Source organism: Zeugodacus cucurbitae, chromosome 3 (genome assembly GCF_028554725.1).
Source record: "Zeugodacus cucurbitae isolate PBARC_wt_2022May chromosome 3, idZeuCucr1.2, whole genome shotgun sequence".
Classification (NCBI taxonomy): Eukaryota; Metazoa; Arthropoda; class Insecta; order Diptera; family Tephritidae; genus Zeugodacus; species Zeugodacus cucurbitae.
In genome coordinates, this window is record NC_071668.1 from 56,206,778 (window position 1) to 56,221,792 (window position 15,015).

The following is a 15,015-nucleotide window of genomic DNA, read 5'->3' on the forward strand; positions in this document are numbered from 1 at the left end:
ATATATGTATTTCTTTAATTGATATTATCTTTTAAATGTATCTGCAAGTTTGCAGATACAATATCTAATCCTATTTCCCATAATACCGCGCATAAGTGACTCACAAAACGTAGTAGATACTATTTAACACTCTAATGTACTGGCTTATTTTAGATACTTAGATACTTTTTTTTTGCTTACTATCTACCTTCGTATTCCGATACTTGTGCAATGTTGTGTATACTGCCAAAAAAACTAAATGAGACTTTCTGAAAAAAAAAAATAAAAAACAACAACAACTAGGAAAGTATTTAAAAACTTTGACAAAAAGGTAAAAAAGTTGTTGGGAGCCAACAACACGCGGTGTATCCAAGCGGTCCCCCATCTAAGTACTAACCGCGCCCGCTATCCCGACGCTGCTTAATTTCGGTAATCGGACGAGAACCGATGTATTCAGCGTGGTATGGTCGTTGGCATATGGATTTCCTAGAATTCGTTATATGAGTAAACTACTCTTTCACGTAAGTGAGATTGGGACTATAGCCGGAGTAAAATTTCAGTTTTTATCCGGAGGCAAATTTGCACAGTCTCTTCATCACAGCCATCAGCTGTTCAACAGTTAAGCTCTTATTTCGCTATTTCGCATTTAAAATATATGTATTTCTTTAATTGATATTATCTTTTAAATGTATCTGCAAGTTTGCAGATACAATATCTAATCCTATTTCCCATAATACCGCGCATAGTGACTCACAAAACGTATTAGATACTATTTAACACTCTAATGTACTGGCTTATTTTAGATACTTAGATACTTTTTTTTGCTTACTATCTACCTTCGTATTCCGATACTTGTGCAATGTTGTGTATACTGCCCAAAAAAAAAAAATGAGACTTTCTGAAAATAAAAAATAAAAAACAACAACAACTAGGAAAGTATTTAAAAACTTTGACAAAAAGGTAAAAAAGTTGTTGGGAGCCAACAACACGCGGTGTTCCCAAGCGGTCCCCCATCTAAGTACTAACCGCGCCCGCTATCCCGACGCTGCTTAATTTCGGTGATCGGACGAGAACCGATGTATTCAGCGTGGTATGGTCGTTGGCATATGGATTTCCTAGAATTCGGTATATGAGTAAACTACTCTTTCACGTAAGTGAGATTGGGACTATAGCCGGAGTAAAATTTCAGTTTTTATCCGGAGGCAAATTTGCACAGTCTCTTCATCACAGCCATCAGCTGTTCAACAGTTAAGCTCTTATTTCGCTATTTCGCATTTAAAATATATGTATTTCTTTAATTGATATTATCTTTTAAATTTATCTGCAAGTTTGCAGATACAATATCTAATCCTATTTCCCATAATACCGCGCATAAGTGACTCACAAAACGTAGTAGATACTATTTAACACTCTAATGTACTGGCTTATTTTAGATACTTAGATACTTTTTTTTTGCTTACTATCTACCTTCGTATTCCGATACTTGTGCAATGTTGTGTATACTGCCAAAAAAAACTAAATGAGACTTTCTGAAAAAAAAAAAATAAAAAACAACAACAACTAGGAAAGTATTTAAAAACTTTGACAAAAAGGTAAAAAAGTTGTTGGGAGCCAACAACACGCGGTGTTCCCAAGCGGTCCCCCATCTAAGTACTAACCGCGCCCGCTATCCCGACGCTGCTTAATTTCGGTGATCGGACGAGAACCGATGTATTCAGCGTGGTATGGTCGTTGGCATATGGATTTCCTAGAATTCGTTATATGAGTAAACTACTCTTTCACGTAAGTGAGATTGGGACTATAGCCGGAGTAAAATTTCAGTTTTTATCCGGAGGCAAATTTGCACAGTCTCTTCATCACAGCCATCAGCTGTTCAACAGTTAAGCTCTTATTTCGCTATTTCGCATTTAAAATATATGTATTTCTTTAATTGATATTATCTTTTAAATGTATCTGCAAGTTTGCAGATACAATATCTAATCCTATTTCCCATAATACCGCGCATAGTGACTCACAAAACGTATTAGATACTATTTAACACTCTAATGTACTGGCTTATTTTAGATACTTAGATACTTTTTTTTGCTTACTATCTACCTTCGTATTCCGATACTTGTGCAATGTTGTGTATACTGCCCAAAAAAAAAAAATGAGACTTTCTGAAAATAAAAAATAAAAAACAACAACAACTAGGAAAGTATTTAAAAACTTTGACAAAAAGGTAAAAAAGTTGTTGGGAGCCAACAACACGCGGTGTTCCCAAGCGGTCCCCCATCTAAGTACTAACCGCGCCCGCTATCCCGACGCTGCTTAATTTCGGTGATCGGACGAGAACCGATGTATTCAGCGTGGTATGGTCGTTGGCATATGGATTTCCTAGAATTCGTTATATGAGTAAACTACTCTTTCACGTAAGTGAGATTGGGACTATAGCCGGAGTAAAATTTCAGTTTTTATCCGGAGGCAAATTTGCACAGTCTCTTCATCACAGCCATCAGCTGTTCAACAGTTAAGCTCTTATTTCGCTATTTCGCATTTAAAATATATGTATTTCTTTAATTGATATTATCTTTTAAATGTATCTGCAAGTTTGCAGATACAATATCTAATTCTATTTCCCATAATACCGCGCATAAGTGACTCACAAAACGTAGTAGATACTATTTAACACTCTAATGTACTGGCTTATTTTAGATACTTAGATACTTTTTTTTGCTTACTATCTACCTTCGTATTCCGATACTTGTGCAATGTTGTGTATACTGCCCAAAAAAAAAAATGAGACTTTCTGAAAATAAAAAATAAAAAACAACAACAACTAGGAAAGTATTTAAAACCTTTGACAAAAAGGTAAAAAAGTTGTTGGGAGCCAACAACACGCGGTGTTCCCAAGCGGTCCCCCATCTAAGTACTAACCGCGCCCGCTATCCCGACGCTGCTTAATTTCGGTGATCGGACGAGAACCGATGTATTCAGCGTGGTATGGTCGTTGGCATATGGATTTCCTAGAATTCGTTATATGAGTAAACTACTCTTTCACGTAAGTGAGATTGGGACTATAGCCGGAGTAAAATTTCAGTTTTTATCCGGAGGCAAATTTGCACAGTCTCTTCATCACAGCCATCAGCTGTTCAACAGTTAAGCTCTTATTTCGCTATTTCGCATTTAAAATATATGTATTTCTTTAATTGATATTATCTTTTAAATGTATCTGCAAGTTTGCAGATACAATATCTAATTCTATTTCCCATAATACCGCGCATAAGTGACTCACAAAACGTAGTAGATACTATTTAACACTCTAATGTACTGGCTTATTTTAGATACTTAGATACTTTTTTTTGCTTACTATCTACCTTCGTATTCCGATACTTGTGCAATGTTGTGTATACTGCCAAAAAAAAAAAATGAGACTTTCTGAAAATAAAAAATAAAAAACAACAACAACTAGGAAAGTATTTAAAAACTTTGACAAAAAGGTAAAAAAGTTGTTGGGAGCCAACAACACGCGGTGTTCCCAAGCGGTCCCCCATCTAAGTACTAACCGCGCCCGCTATCCCGACGCTGCTTAATTTCGGTGATCGGACGAGAACCGATGTATTCAGCGTGGTATGGTCGTTGGCATATGGATTTCCTAGAATTCGTTATATGAGTAAACTACTCTTTCACGTAAGTGAGATTGGGACTATAGCCGGAGTAAAATTTCAGTTTTTATCCGGAGGCAAATTTGCACAGTCTCTTCATCACAGCCATCAGCTGGTCAACAGTTAAGCTCTTATTTCGCTATTTCGCATTTAAAATATATGTATTTCTTTAATTGATATTATCTTTTAAATGTATCTGCAAGTTTGCAGATACAATATCTAATCCTATTTTTCATAATACCGCGCATAGTGACTCACAAAACGTATTAGATACTATTTAACACTCTAATGTACTGGCTTATTTTAGATACTTAGATACTTTTTTTTGCTTACTATCTACCTTCGTATTCCGATACTTGTGCAATGTTGTGTATACTGCCAAAAAAAAAAAATGAGACTTTCTGAAAATAAAAAATAAAAAACAACAACAACTAGGGAAGTATTTAAAAACTTTGACAAAAAGGTAAAAAAGTTGTTGGGAGCCAACAACACGCGGTGTTCCCAAGCGGTCCCCCATCTAAAAACTAACCGCGCCCGACGCTGCTTAATTTCGGTGATCGGACGAAAACCGATGTATTCAGCGTGGTATGGTCGTTGGCATATGGATTTCCTAGAATTCGTTATATGAGTAAACTACTCTTTCACGTAAGTGAGATTGGGACTATAGCCGGAGTAAAATTACAGTTTTTATCCGGAGGCAAATTTGCACAGTCTCTTCATCACAGCCATCAGCTGTTCAACAGTTAAGCTCTTATTTCGCTATTTCGCATTTAAAATATATGTATTTCTTTAATTGATATTATCTTTTAAATGTATCTGCAAGTTTGCAGATACAATATCTAATTCTATTTCCCATAATACCGCGCATAAGTGACTCACAAAACGTAGTAGATACTATTTAACACTCTAATGTACTGGCTTATTTTAGATACTTAGATACTTTTTTTTGCTTACTATCTACCTTCGTATTCCGATACTTGTGCAATGTTGTGTATACTGCCCAAAAAAAAAAATGAGACTTTCTGAAAATAAAAAATAAAAAACAACAACAACTAGGAAAGTATTTAAAAACTTTGACAAAAAGGTAAAAAAGTTGTTGGGAGCCAACAACACGCGGTGTTCCCAAGCGGTCCCCCATCTAAGTACTAACCGCGCCCGCTATCCCGACGCTGCTTAATTTCGGTGATCGGACGAGAACCGATGTATTCAGCGTGGTATGGTCGTTGGCATATGGATTTCCTAGAATTCGTTATATGAGTAAACTACTCTTTCACGTAAGTGAGATTGGGACTATAGCCGGAGTAAAATTACAGTTTTTATCCGGAGGCAAATTTGCACAGTCTCTTCATCACAGCCATCAGCTGTTCAACAGTTAAGCTCTTATTTCGCTATTTCGCATTTAAAATATATGTATTTCTTTAATTGATATTATCTTTTAAATGTATCTGCAAGTTTGCAGATACAATATCTAATTCTATTTCCCATAATACCGCGCATAAGTGACTCACAAAACGTAGTAGATACTATTTAACACTCTAATGTACTGGCTTATTTTAGATACTTAGATACTTTTTTTTGCTTACTATCTACCTTCGTATTCCGATACTTGTGCAATGTTGTGTATACTGCCCAAAAAAAAAAATGAGACTTTCTGAAAATAAAAAATAAAAAACAACAACAACTAGGAAAGTATTTAAAAACTTTGACAAAAAGGTAAAAAAGTTGTTGGGAGCCAACAACACGCGGTGTTCCCAAGCGGTCCCCCATCTAAGTACTAACCGCGCCCGCTATCCCGACGCTGCTTAATTTCGGTGATCGGACGAGAACCGATGTATTCAGCGTGGTATGGTCGTTGGCATATGGATTTCCTAGAATTCGTTATATGAGTAAACTACTCTTTCACGTAAGTGAGATTGGGACTATAGCCGGAGTAAAATTTCAGTTTTTATCCGGAGGCAAATTTGCACAGTCTCTTCATCACAGCCATCAGCTGTTCAACAGTTAAGCTCTTATTTCGCTATTTCGCATTTAAAATATATGTATTTCTTTAATTGATATTATCTTTTAAATGTATCTGCAAGTTTGCAGATACAATATCTAATTCTATTTCCCATAATACCGCGCATAAGTGACTCACAAAACGTAGTAGATACTATTTAACACTCTAATGTACTGGCTTATTTTAGATACTTAGATACTTTTTTTTGCTTACTATCTACCTTCGTATTCCGATACTTGTGCAATGTTGTGTATACTGCCCAAAAAAAAAAATGAGACTTTCTGAAAATAAAAAATAAAAAACAACAACAACTAGGAAAGTATTTAAAACCTTTGACAAAAAGGTAAAAAAGTTGTTGGGAGCCAACAACACGCGGTGTTCCCAAGCGGTCCCCCATCTAAGTACTAACCGCGCCCGCTATCCCGACGCTGCTTAATTTCGGTGATCGGACGAGAACCGATGTATTCAGCGTGGTATGGTCGTTGGCATATGGATTTCCTAGAATTCGTTATATGAGTAAACTACTCTTTCACGTAAGTGAGATTGGGACTATAGCCGGAGTAAAATTTCAGTTTTTATCCGGAGGCAAATTTGCACAGTCTCTTCATCACAGCCATCAGCTGGTCAACAGTTAAGCTCTTATTTCGCTATTTCGCATTTAAAATATATGTATTTCTTTAATTGATATTATCTTTTAAATGTATCTGCAAGTTTGCAGATACAATATCTAATCCTATTTTTCATAATACCGCGCATAGTGACTCACAAAACGTATTAGATACTATTTAACACTCTAATGTACTGGCTTATTTTAGATACTTAGATACTTTTTTTTGCTTACTATCTACCTTCGTATTCCGATACTTGTGCAATGTTGTGTATACTGCCAAAAAAAAAAAATGAGACTTTCTGAAAATAAAAAATAAAAAACAACAACAACTAGGAAAGTATTTAAAAACTTTGACAAAAAGGTAAAAAAGTTGTTGGGAGCCAACAACACGCGGTGTTCCCAAGCGGTCCCCCATCTAAAAACTAACCGCGCCCGACGCTGCTTAATTTCGGTGATCGGACGAAAACCGATGTATTCAGCGTGGTATGGTCGTTGGCATATGGATTTCCTAGAATTCGTTATATGAGTAAACTACTCTTTCACGTAAGTGAGATTGGGACTATAGCCGGAGTAAAATTACAGTTTTTATCCGGAGGCAAATTTGCACAGTCTCTTCATCACAGCCATCAGCTGTTCAACAGTTAAGCTCTTATTTCGCTATTTCGCATTTAAAATATATGTATTTCTTTAATTGATATTATCTTTTAAATGTATCTGCAAGTTTGCAGATACAATATCTAATTCTATTTCCCATAATACCGCGCATAAGTGACTCACAAAACGTAGTAGATACTATTTAACACTCTAATGTACTGGCTTATTTTAGATACTTAGATACTTTTTTTTGCTTACTATCTACCTTCGTATTCCGATACTTGTGCAATGTTGTGTATACTGCCCAAAAAAAAAAATGAGACTTTCTGAAAATAAAAAATAAAAAACAACAACAACTAGGAAAGTATTTAAAAACTTTGACAAAAAGGTAAAAAAGTTGTTGGGAGCCAACAACACGCGGTGTTCCCAAGCGGTCCCCCATCTAAGTACTAACCGCGCCCGCTATCCCGACGCTGCTTAATTTCGGTGATCGGACGAGAACCGATGTATTCAGCGTGGTATGGTCGTTGGCATATGGATTTCCTAGAATTCGTTATATGAGTAAACTACTCTTTCACGTAAGTGAGATTGGGACTATAGCCGGAGTAAAATTACAGTTTTTATCCGGAGGCAAATTTGCACAGTCTCTTCATCACAGCCATCAGCTGTTCAACAGTTAAGCTCTTATTTCGCTATTTCGCATTTAAAATATATGTATTTCTTTAATTGATATTATCTTTTAAATGTATCTGCAAGTTTGCAGATACAATATCTAATTCTATTTCCCATAATACCGCGCATAAGTGACTCACAAAACGTAGTAGATACTATTTAACACTCTAATGTACTGGCTTATTTTAGATACTTAGATACTTTTTTTTGCTTACTATCTACCTTCGTATTCCGATACTTGTGCAATGTTGTGTATACTGCCCAAAAAAAAAAATGAGACTTTCTGAAAATAAAAAATAAAAAACAACAACAACTAGGAAAGTATTTAAAAACTTTGACAAAAAGGTAAAAAAGTTGTTGGGAGCCAACAACACGCGGTGTTCCCAAGCGGTCCCCCATCTAAGTACTAACCGCGCCCGCTATCCCGACGCTGCTTAATTTCGGTGATCGGACGAGAACCGATGTATTCAGCGTGGTATGGTCGTTGGCATATGGATTTCCTAGAATTCGTTATATGAGTAAACTACTCTTTCACGTAAGTGAGATTGGGACTATAGCCGGAGTAAAATTTCAGTTTTTATCCGGAGGCAAATTTGCACAGTCTCTTCATCACAGCCATCAGCTGTTCAACAGTTAAGCTCTTATTTCGCTATTTCGCATTTAAAATATATGTATTTCTTTAATTGATATTATCTTTTAAATGTATCTGCAAGTTTGCAGATACAATATCTAATTCTATTTCCCATAATACCGCGCATAAGTGACTCACAAAACGTAGTAGATACTATTTAACACTCTAATGTACTGGCTTATTTTAGATACTTAGATACTTTTTTTTGCTTACTATCTACCTTCGTATTCCGATACTTGTGCAATGTTGTGTATACTGCCCAAAAAAAAAAATGAGACTTTCTGAAAATAAAAAATAAAAAACAACAACAACTAGGAAAGTATTTAAAACCTTTGACAAAAAGGTAAAAAAGTTGTTGGGAGCCAACAACACGCGGTGTTCCCAAGCGGTCCCCCATCTAAGTACTAACCGCGCCCGCTATCCCGACGCTGCTTAATTTCGGTGATCGGACGAGAACCGATGTATTCAGCGTGGTATGGTCGTTGGCATATGGATTTCCTAGAATTCGTTATATGAGTAAACTACTCTTTCACGTAAGTGAGATTGGGACTATAGCCGGAGTAAAATTTCAGTTTTTATCCGGAGGCAAATTTGCACAGTCTCTTCATCACAGCCATCAGCTGTTCAACAGTTAAGCTCTTATTTCGCTATTTCGCATTTAAAATATATGTATTTCTTTAATTGATATTATCTTTTAAATGTATCTGCAAGTTTGCAGATACAATATCTAATCCTATTTCCCATAATACCGCGCATAAGTGACTCACAAAACGTATTAGATACTATTTAACACTCTAATGTACTGGCTTATTTTAGATACTTAGATACTTTTTTTTGCTTACTATCTACCTTCGTATTCCGATACTTGTGCAATGTTGTGTATACTGCCAAAAAAAAAATGAGACTTTCTGAAAATAAAAAATAAAAAACAACAACAACTAGGAAAGTATTTAAAAACTTTGACAAAAAGGTAAAAAAGTTGTTGGGAGCCAACAACACGCGGTGTTCCCAAGCGGTCCCCCATCTAAGTACTAACCGCGCCCGCTATCCCGACGCTGCTTAATTTCGGTGATCGGACGAGAACCGATGTATTCAGCGTGGTATGGTCGTTGGCATATGGATTTCCTAGAATTCGTTATATGAGTAAACTACTCTTTCACGTAAGTGAGATTGGGACTATAGCCGGAGTAAAATTTCAGTTTTTATCCGGAGGCAAATTTGCACAGTCTCTTCATCACAGCCATCAGCTGTTCAACAGTTAAGCTCTTATTTCGCTATTTCGCATTTAAAATATATGCTTTTCTTTAATTGATATTATCTTTTAAATTTATCTGCAAGTTTGCAGATACAATATCTAATCCTATTTCCCATAATACCGCGCATAAGTGACTCACAAAACGTAGTAGATACTATTTAACACTCTAATGTACTGGCTTATTTTAGATACTTAGATACTTTTTTTTTGCTTACTATCTACCTTCGTATTCCGATACTTGTGCAATGTTGTGTATACTGCCAAAAAAAAAAAATGAGACTTTCTGAAAAAAAAAAATAAAAAACAACAACAACTAGGAAAGTATTTAAAAACTTTGACAAAAAGGTAAAAAAGTTGTTGGGAGCCAACAACACGCGGTGTTCCCAAGCGGTCCCCCATCTAAGTACTAACCGCGCCCGCTATCCCGACGCTGCTTAATTTCGGTGATCGGACGAGAACCGATGTATTCAGCGTGGTATGGTCGTTGGCATATGGATTTCCTAGAATTCGTTATATGAGTAAACTACTCTTTCACGTAAGTGAGATTGGGACTATAGCCGGAGTAAAATTTCAGTTTTTATCCGGAGGCAAATTTGCACAGTCTCTTCATCACAGCCATCAGCTGTTCAACAGTTAAGCTCTTATTTCGCTATTTCGCATTTAAAATATATGTATTTCTTTAATTGATATTATCTTTTAAATGTATCTGCAAGTTTGCAGATACAATATCTAATTCTATTTCCCATAATACCGCGCATAAGTGACTCACAAAACGTAGTAGATACTATTTAACACTCTAATGTACTGGCTTATTTTAGATACTTAGATACTTTTTTTTGCTTACTATCTACCTTCGTATTCCGATACTTGTGCAATGTTGTGTATACTGCCAAAAAAAACTAAATGAGACTTTCTGAAAAAAAAAAAAATAAAAAACAACAACAACTAGGAAAGTATTTAAAAACTTTGACAAAAAGGTAAAAAAGTTGTTGGGAGCCAACAACACGCGGTGTTCCCAAGCGGTCCCCCATCTAAGTACTAACCGCGCCCGCTATCCCGACGCTGCTTAATTTCGGTGATCGGACGAGAACCGATGTATTCAGCGTGGTATGGTCGTTGGCATATGGATTTCCTAGAATTCGTTATATGAGTAAACTACTCTTTCACGTAAGTGAGATTGGGACTATAGCCGGAGTAAAATTTCAGTTTTTATCCGGAGGCAAATTTGCACAGTCTCTTCATCACAGCCATCAGCTGGTCAACAGTTAAGCTCTTATTTCGCTATTTCGCATTTAAAATATATGTATTTCTTTAATTGATATTATCTTTTAAATGTATCTGCAAGTTTGCAGATACAATATCTAATCCTATTTTTCATAATACCGCGCATAGTGACTCACAAAACGTATTAGATACTATTTAACACTCTAATGTACTGGCTTATTTTAGATACTTAGATACTTTTTTTTGCTTACTATCTACCTTCGTATTCCGATACTTGTGCAATGTTGTGTATACTGCCAAAAAAAAAAAATGAGACTTTCTGAAAATAAAAAATAAAAAACAACAACAACTAGGAAAGTATTTAAAAACTTTGACAAAAAGGTAAAAAAGTTGTTGGGAGCCAACAACACGCGGTGTTCCCAAGCGGTCCCCCATCTAAGTACTAACCGCGCCCGACGCTGCTTAATTTCGGTGATCGGACGAGAACCGATGTATTCAGCGTGGTATGGTCGTTGGCATATGGATTTCCTAGAATTCGTTATATGAGTAAACTACTCTTTCACGTAAGTGAGATTGGGACTATAGCCGGAGTAAAATTACAGTTTTTATCCGGAGGCAAATTTGCACAGTCTCTTCATCACAGCCATCAGCTGTTCAACAGTTAAGCTCTTATTTCGCTATTTCGCATTTAAAATATATGTATTTCTTTAATTGATATTATCTTTTAAATGTATCTGCAAGTTTGCAGATACAATATCTAATTCTATTTCCCATAATACCGCGCATAAGTGACTCACAAAACGTAGTAGATACTATTTAACACTCTAATGTACTGGCTTATTTTAGATACTTAGATACTTTTTTTTGCTTACTATCTACCTTCGTATTCCGATACTTGTGCAATGTTGTGTATACTGCCCAAAAAAAAAAATGAGACTTTCTGAAAATAAAAAATAAAAAACAACAACAACTAGGAAAGTATTTAAAAACTTTGACAAAAAGGTAAAAAAGTTGCTGGGAGCCAACAACACGCGGTGTTCCCAAGCGGTCCCCCATCTAAGTACTAACCGCGCCCGACGCTGCTTAATTTCGGTGATCGGACGAGAACCGATGTATTCAGCGTGGTATGGTCGTTGGCATATGGATTTCCTAGAATTCGTTATATGAGTAAACTACTCTTTCACGTAAGTGAGATTGGGACTATAGCCGGAGTAAAATTTCAGTTTTTATCCGGAGGCAAATTTGCACAGTCTCTTCATCACAGCCATCAGCTGTTCAACAGTTAAGCTCTTATTTCGCTATTTCGCATTTAAAATATATGTATTTCTTTAATTGATATTATCTTTTAAATGTATCTGCAAGTTTGCAGATACAATATCTAATTCTATTTCCCATAATACCGCGCATAAGTGACTCACAAAACGTAGTAGATACTATTTAACACTCTAATGTACTGGCTTATTTTAGATACTTAGATACTTTTTTTTGCTTATTATCTACCTTCGTATTCCGATACTTGTGCAATGTTGTGTATACTGCCCAAAAAAAAAAATGAGACTTTCTGAAAATAAAAAATAAAAAACAACAACAACTAGGAAAGTATTTAAAAACTTTGACAAAAAGGTAAAAAAGTTGCTGGGAGCCAACAACACGCGGTGTTCCCAAGCGGTCCCCCATCTAAGTACTAACCGCGCCCGACGCTGCTTAATTTCGGTGATCGGACGAGAACCGATGTATTCAGCGTGGTATGGTCGTTGGCATATGGATTTCCTAGAATTCGTTATATGAGTAAACTACTCTTTCACGTAAGTGAGATTGGGACTATAGCCGGAGTAAAATTTCAGTTTTTATCCGGAGGCAAATTTGCACAGTCTCTTCATCACAGCCATCAGCTGTTCAACAGTTAAGCTCTTATTTCGCTATTTCGCATTTAAAATATATGTATTTCTTTAATTGATATTATCTTTTAAATGTATCTGCAAGTTTGCAGATACAATATCTAATTCTATTTCCCATAATACCGCGCATAAGTGACTCACAAAACGTAGTAGATACTATTTAACACTCTAATGTACTGGCTTATTTTAGATACTTAGATACTTTTTTTTGCTTACTATCTACCTTCGTATTCCGATACTTGTGCAATGTTGTGTATACTGCCCAAAAAAAAAAATAAGACTTTCTGAAAATAAAAAATAAAAAACAACAACAACTAGGAAAGTATTTAAAAACTTTGACAAAAAGGTAAAAAAGTTGTTGGGAGCCAACAACACGCGGTGTTCCCAAGCGGTCCCCCATCTAAGTACTAACCGCGCCCGCTATCCCGACGCTGCTTAATTTCGGTGATCGGACGAGAACCGATGTATTCAGCGTGGTATGGTCGTTGGCATATGGATTTCCTAGAATTCGTTATATGAGTAAACTACTCTTTCACGTAAGTGAGATTGGGACTATAGCCGGAGTAAAATTTCAGTTTTTATCCGGAGGCAAATTTGCACAGTCTCTTCATCACAGCCATCAGCTGTTCAACAGTTAAGCTCTTATTTCGCTATTTCGCATTTAAAATATATGTATTTCTTTAATTGATATTATCTTTTAAATGTATCTGCAAGTTTGCAGATACAATATCTAATCCTATTTCCCATAATACCGCGCATAAGTGACTCACAAAACGTAGTAGATACTATTTAACACTCTAATGTACTGGCTTATTTTAGATACTTAGATACTTTTTTTTTGCTTACTATCTACCTTCGTATTCCGATACTTGTGCAATGTTGTGTATACTGCCAAAAAAAACAAAATGAGACTTTCTGAAAAAAAAAAATAAAAAACAACAACAACTAGGAAAGTATTTAAAAACTTTGACAAAAAGGTAAAAAAGTTGTTGGGAGCCAACAACACGCGGTGTTCCCAAGCGGTCCCCCATCTAAGTACTAACCGCGCCCGCTATCCCGACGCTGCTTAATTTCGGTGATCGGACGAGAACCGATGTATTCAGCGTGGTATGGTCGTTGGCATATGGATTTCCTAGAATTCGTTATATGAGTAAACTACTCTTTCACGTAAGTGAGATTGGGACTATAGCCGGAGTAAAATTTCAGTTTTTATCCGGAGGCAAATTTGCACAGTCTCTTCATCACAGCCATCAGCTGTTCAACAGTTAAGCTCTTATTTCGCTATTTCGCATTTAAAATATATGTATTTCTTTAATTGATATTATCTTTTAAATGTATCTGCAAGTTTGCAGATACAATATCTAATCCTATTTCTCATAATACCGCGCATAGTGACTCACAAAACGTATTAGATACTGTGTTAAATAGTCTGTACTCTAATGTACTGGCTTATTTTAGATACTTAGATACTTTTTTTTGCTTACTATCTACCTTCGTATTCCGATACTTGTGCAATGTTGTGTATACTGCCAAAAAAAAAAATGAGACTTTCTGAAAATAAAAAATAAAAAACAACAACAACTAGGAAAGTATTTAAAAACTTTGACAAAAAGGTAAAAAAGTTGTTGGGAGCCAACAACACGCGGTGTTCCCAAGCGGTCCCCCATCTAAGTACTAACCGCGCCCGCTATCCCGACGCTGCTTAATTTCGGTGATCGGACGAGAACCGATGTATTCAGCGTGGTATGGTCGTTGGCATATGGATTTCCTAGAATTCGGTATATGAGTAAACTACTCTTTCACGTAAGTGAGATTGGGACTATAGCCGGAGTAAAATTTCAGTTTTTATCCGGAGGCAAATTTGCACAGTCTCTTCATCACAGCCATCAGCTGTTCAACAGTTAAGCTCTTATTTCGCTATTTCGCATTTAAAATATATGTATTTCTTTAATTGATATTATCTTTTAAATGTATCTGCAAGTTTGCAGATACAATATCTAATTCTATTTCCCATAATACCGCGCATAAGTGACTCACAAAACGTAGTAGATACTATTTAACACTCTAATGTACTGGCTTATTTTAGATACTTAGATACTTTTTTTTGCTTACTATCTACCTTCGTATTCCGATACTTGTGCAATGTTGTGTATACTGCCAAAAAAACTAAATGAGACTTTCTGAAAAAAAAAAAAATAAAAAACAACAACAACTAGGAAAGTATTTAAAAACTTTGACAAAAAGGTAAAAAAGTTGTTGGGAGCCAACAACACGCGGTGTTCCCAAGCGGTCCCCCATCTAAGTACTAACCGCGCCCGCTATCCCGACGCTGCTTAATTTCGGTGATCGGACGAGAACCGATGTATTCAGCGTGGTATGGTCGTTGGCATATGGATTTCCTAGAATTCGTTATATGAGTAAACTACTCTTTCACGTAAGTGAGATTGGGACTATAGCCGGAGTAAAATTTCAGTTTTTATCCGGAGGCAAATTTGCACAGTCTCTTCAT

General features: G+C 36.1%; 3 non-coding genes and 21 pseudogenes across 3 annotated transcripts; all 24 read right to left on the reverse strand.

Moving 5' to 3' along the window:
* Nucleotides 1-327: 327 nt before the first annotated feature.
* LOC128920794 (5S ribosomal RNA) lies at nt 328-454 on the reverse strand (annotated as a pseudogene).
* A 502-nt stretch (nt 455-956) lies between these two features.
* LOC128920924 (5S ribosomal RNA) lies at nt 957-1,083 on the reverse strand (annotated as a pseudogene).
* A 505-nt stretch (nt 1,084-1,588) lies between these two features.
* Nucleotides 1,589-1,715, reverse strand: LOC128920925 (5S ribosomal RNA; annotated as a pseudogene).
* A 502-nt stretch (nt 1,716-2,217) lies between these two features.
* LOC128920926 (5S ribosomal RNA) lies at nt 2,218-2,344 on the reverse strand (annotated as a pseudogene).
* Nucleotides 2,345-2,846: 502 nt separating this feature from the next.
* On the reverse strand, nt 2,847-2,973 carry LOC128920928 (5S ribosomal RNA; annotated as a pseudogene).
* Nucleotides 2,974-3,475: 502 nt separating this feature from the next.
* On the reverse strand, nt 3,476-3,602 carry LOC128920929 (5S ribosomal RNA; annotated as a pseudogene).
* Nucleotides 3,603-4,103: 501 nt separating this feature from the next.
* On the reverse strand, nt 4,104-4,222 carry LOC128920788 (5S ribosomal RNA; annotated as a pseudogene).
* Nucleotides 4,223-4,724: 502 nt separating this feature from the next.
* On the reverse strand, nt 4,725-4,851 carry LOC128920930 (5S ribosomal RNA; annotated as a pseudogene).
* A 502-nt stretch (nt 4,852-5,353) lies between these two features.
* On the reverse strand, nt 5,354-5,480 carry LOC128920931 (5S ribosomal RNA; annotated as a pseudogene).
* A 502-nt stretch (nt 5,481-5,982) lies between these two features.
* Nucleotides 5,983-6,109, reverse strand: LOC128920932 (5S ribosomal RNA; annotated as a pseudogene).
* Nucleotides 6,110-6,610: 501 nt separating this feature from the next.
* On the reverse strand, nt 6,611-6,729 carry LOC128920796 (5S ribosomal RNA; annotated as a pseudogene).
* Nucleotides 6,730-7,231: 502 nt separating this feature from the next.
* On the reverse strand, nt 7,232-7,358 carry LOC128920933 (5S ribosomal RNA; annotated as a pseudogene).
* A 502-nt stretch (nt 7,359-7,860) lies between these two features.
* Nucleotides 7,861-7,987, reverse strand: LOC128920934 (5S ribosomal RNA; annotated as a pseudogene).
* Nucleotides 7,988-8,489: 502 nt separating this feature from the next.
* On the reverse strand, nt 8,490-8,616 carry LOC128920935 (5S ribosomal RNA; annotated as a pseudogene).
* A 500-nt stretch (nt 8,617-9,116) lies between these two features.
* Nucleotides 9,117-9,243, reverse strand: LOC128920936 (5S ribosomal RNA; annotated as a pseudogene).
* A 503-nt stretch (nt 9,244-9,746) lies between these two features.
* On the reverse strand, nt 9,747-9,873 carry LOC128920937 (5S ribosomal RNA; annotated as a pseudogene).
* A 505-nt stretch (nt 9,874-10,378) lies between these two features.
* Nucleotides 10,379-10,505, reverse strand: LOC128920939 (5S ribosomal RNA; annotated as a pseudogene).
* A 501-nt stretch (nt 10,506-11,006) lies between these two features.
* LOC128920588 (5S ribosomal RNA) lies at nt 11,007-11,125 on the reverse strand. The gene has a single exon (XR_008470665.1). It is a non-coding gene; the product is annotated as a 5S ribosomal RNA (ribosomal RNA).
* Nucleotides 11,126-11,627: 502 nt separating this feature from the next.
* On the reverse strand, nt 11,628-11,746 carry LOC128920599 (5S ribosomal RNA). Its single transcript, XR_008470666.1, has one exon. It is a non-coding gene; the product is annotated as a 5S ribosomal RNA (ribosomal RNA).
* Nucleotides 11,747-12,248: 502 nt separating this feature from the next.
* On the reverse strand, nt 12,249-12,367 carry LOC128920610 (5S ribosomal RNA). The gene has a single exon (XR_008470667.1). It is a non-coding gene; the product is annotated as a 5S ribosomal RNA (ribosomal RNA).
* Nucleotides 12,368-12,869: 502 nt separating this feature from the next.
* LOC128920940 (5S ribosomal RNA) lies at nt 12,870-12,996 on the reverse strand (annotated as a pseudogene).
* A 504-nt stretch (nt 12,997-13,500) lies between these two features.
* LOC128920941 (5S ribosomal RNA) lies at nt 13,501-13,627 on the reverse strand (annotated as a pseudogene).
* A 509-nt stretch (nt 13,628-14,136) lies between these two features.
* LOC128920942 (5S ribosomal RNA) lies at nt 14,137-14,263 on the reverse strand (annotated as a pseudogene).
* A 504-nt stretch (nt 14,264-14,767) lies between these two features.
* LOC128920943 (5S ribosomal RNA) lies at nt 14,768-14,894 on the reverse strand (annotated as a pseudogene).
* Nucleotides 14,895-15,015: the final 121 nt, after the last annotated feature.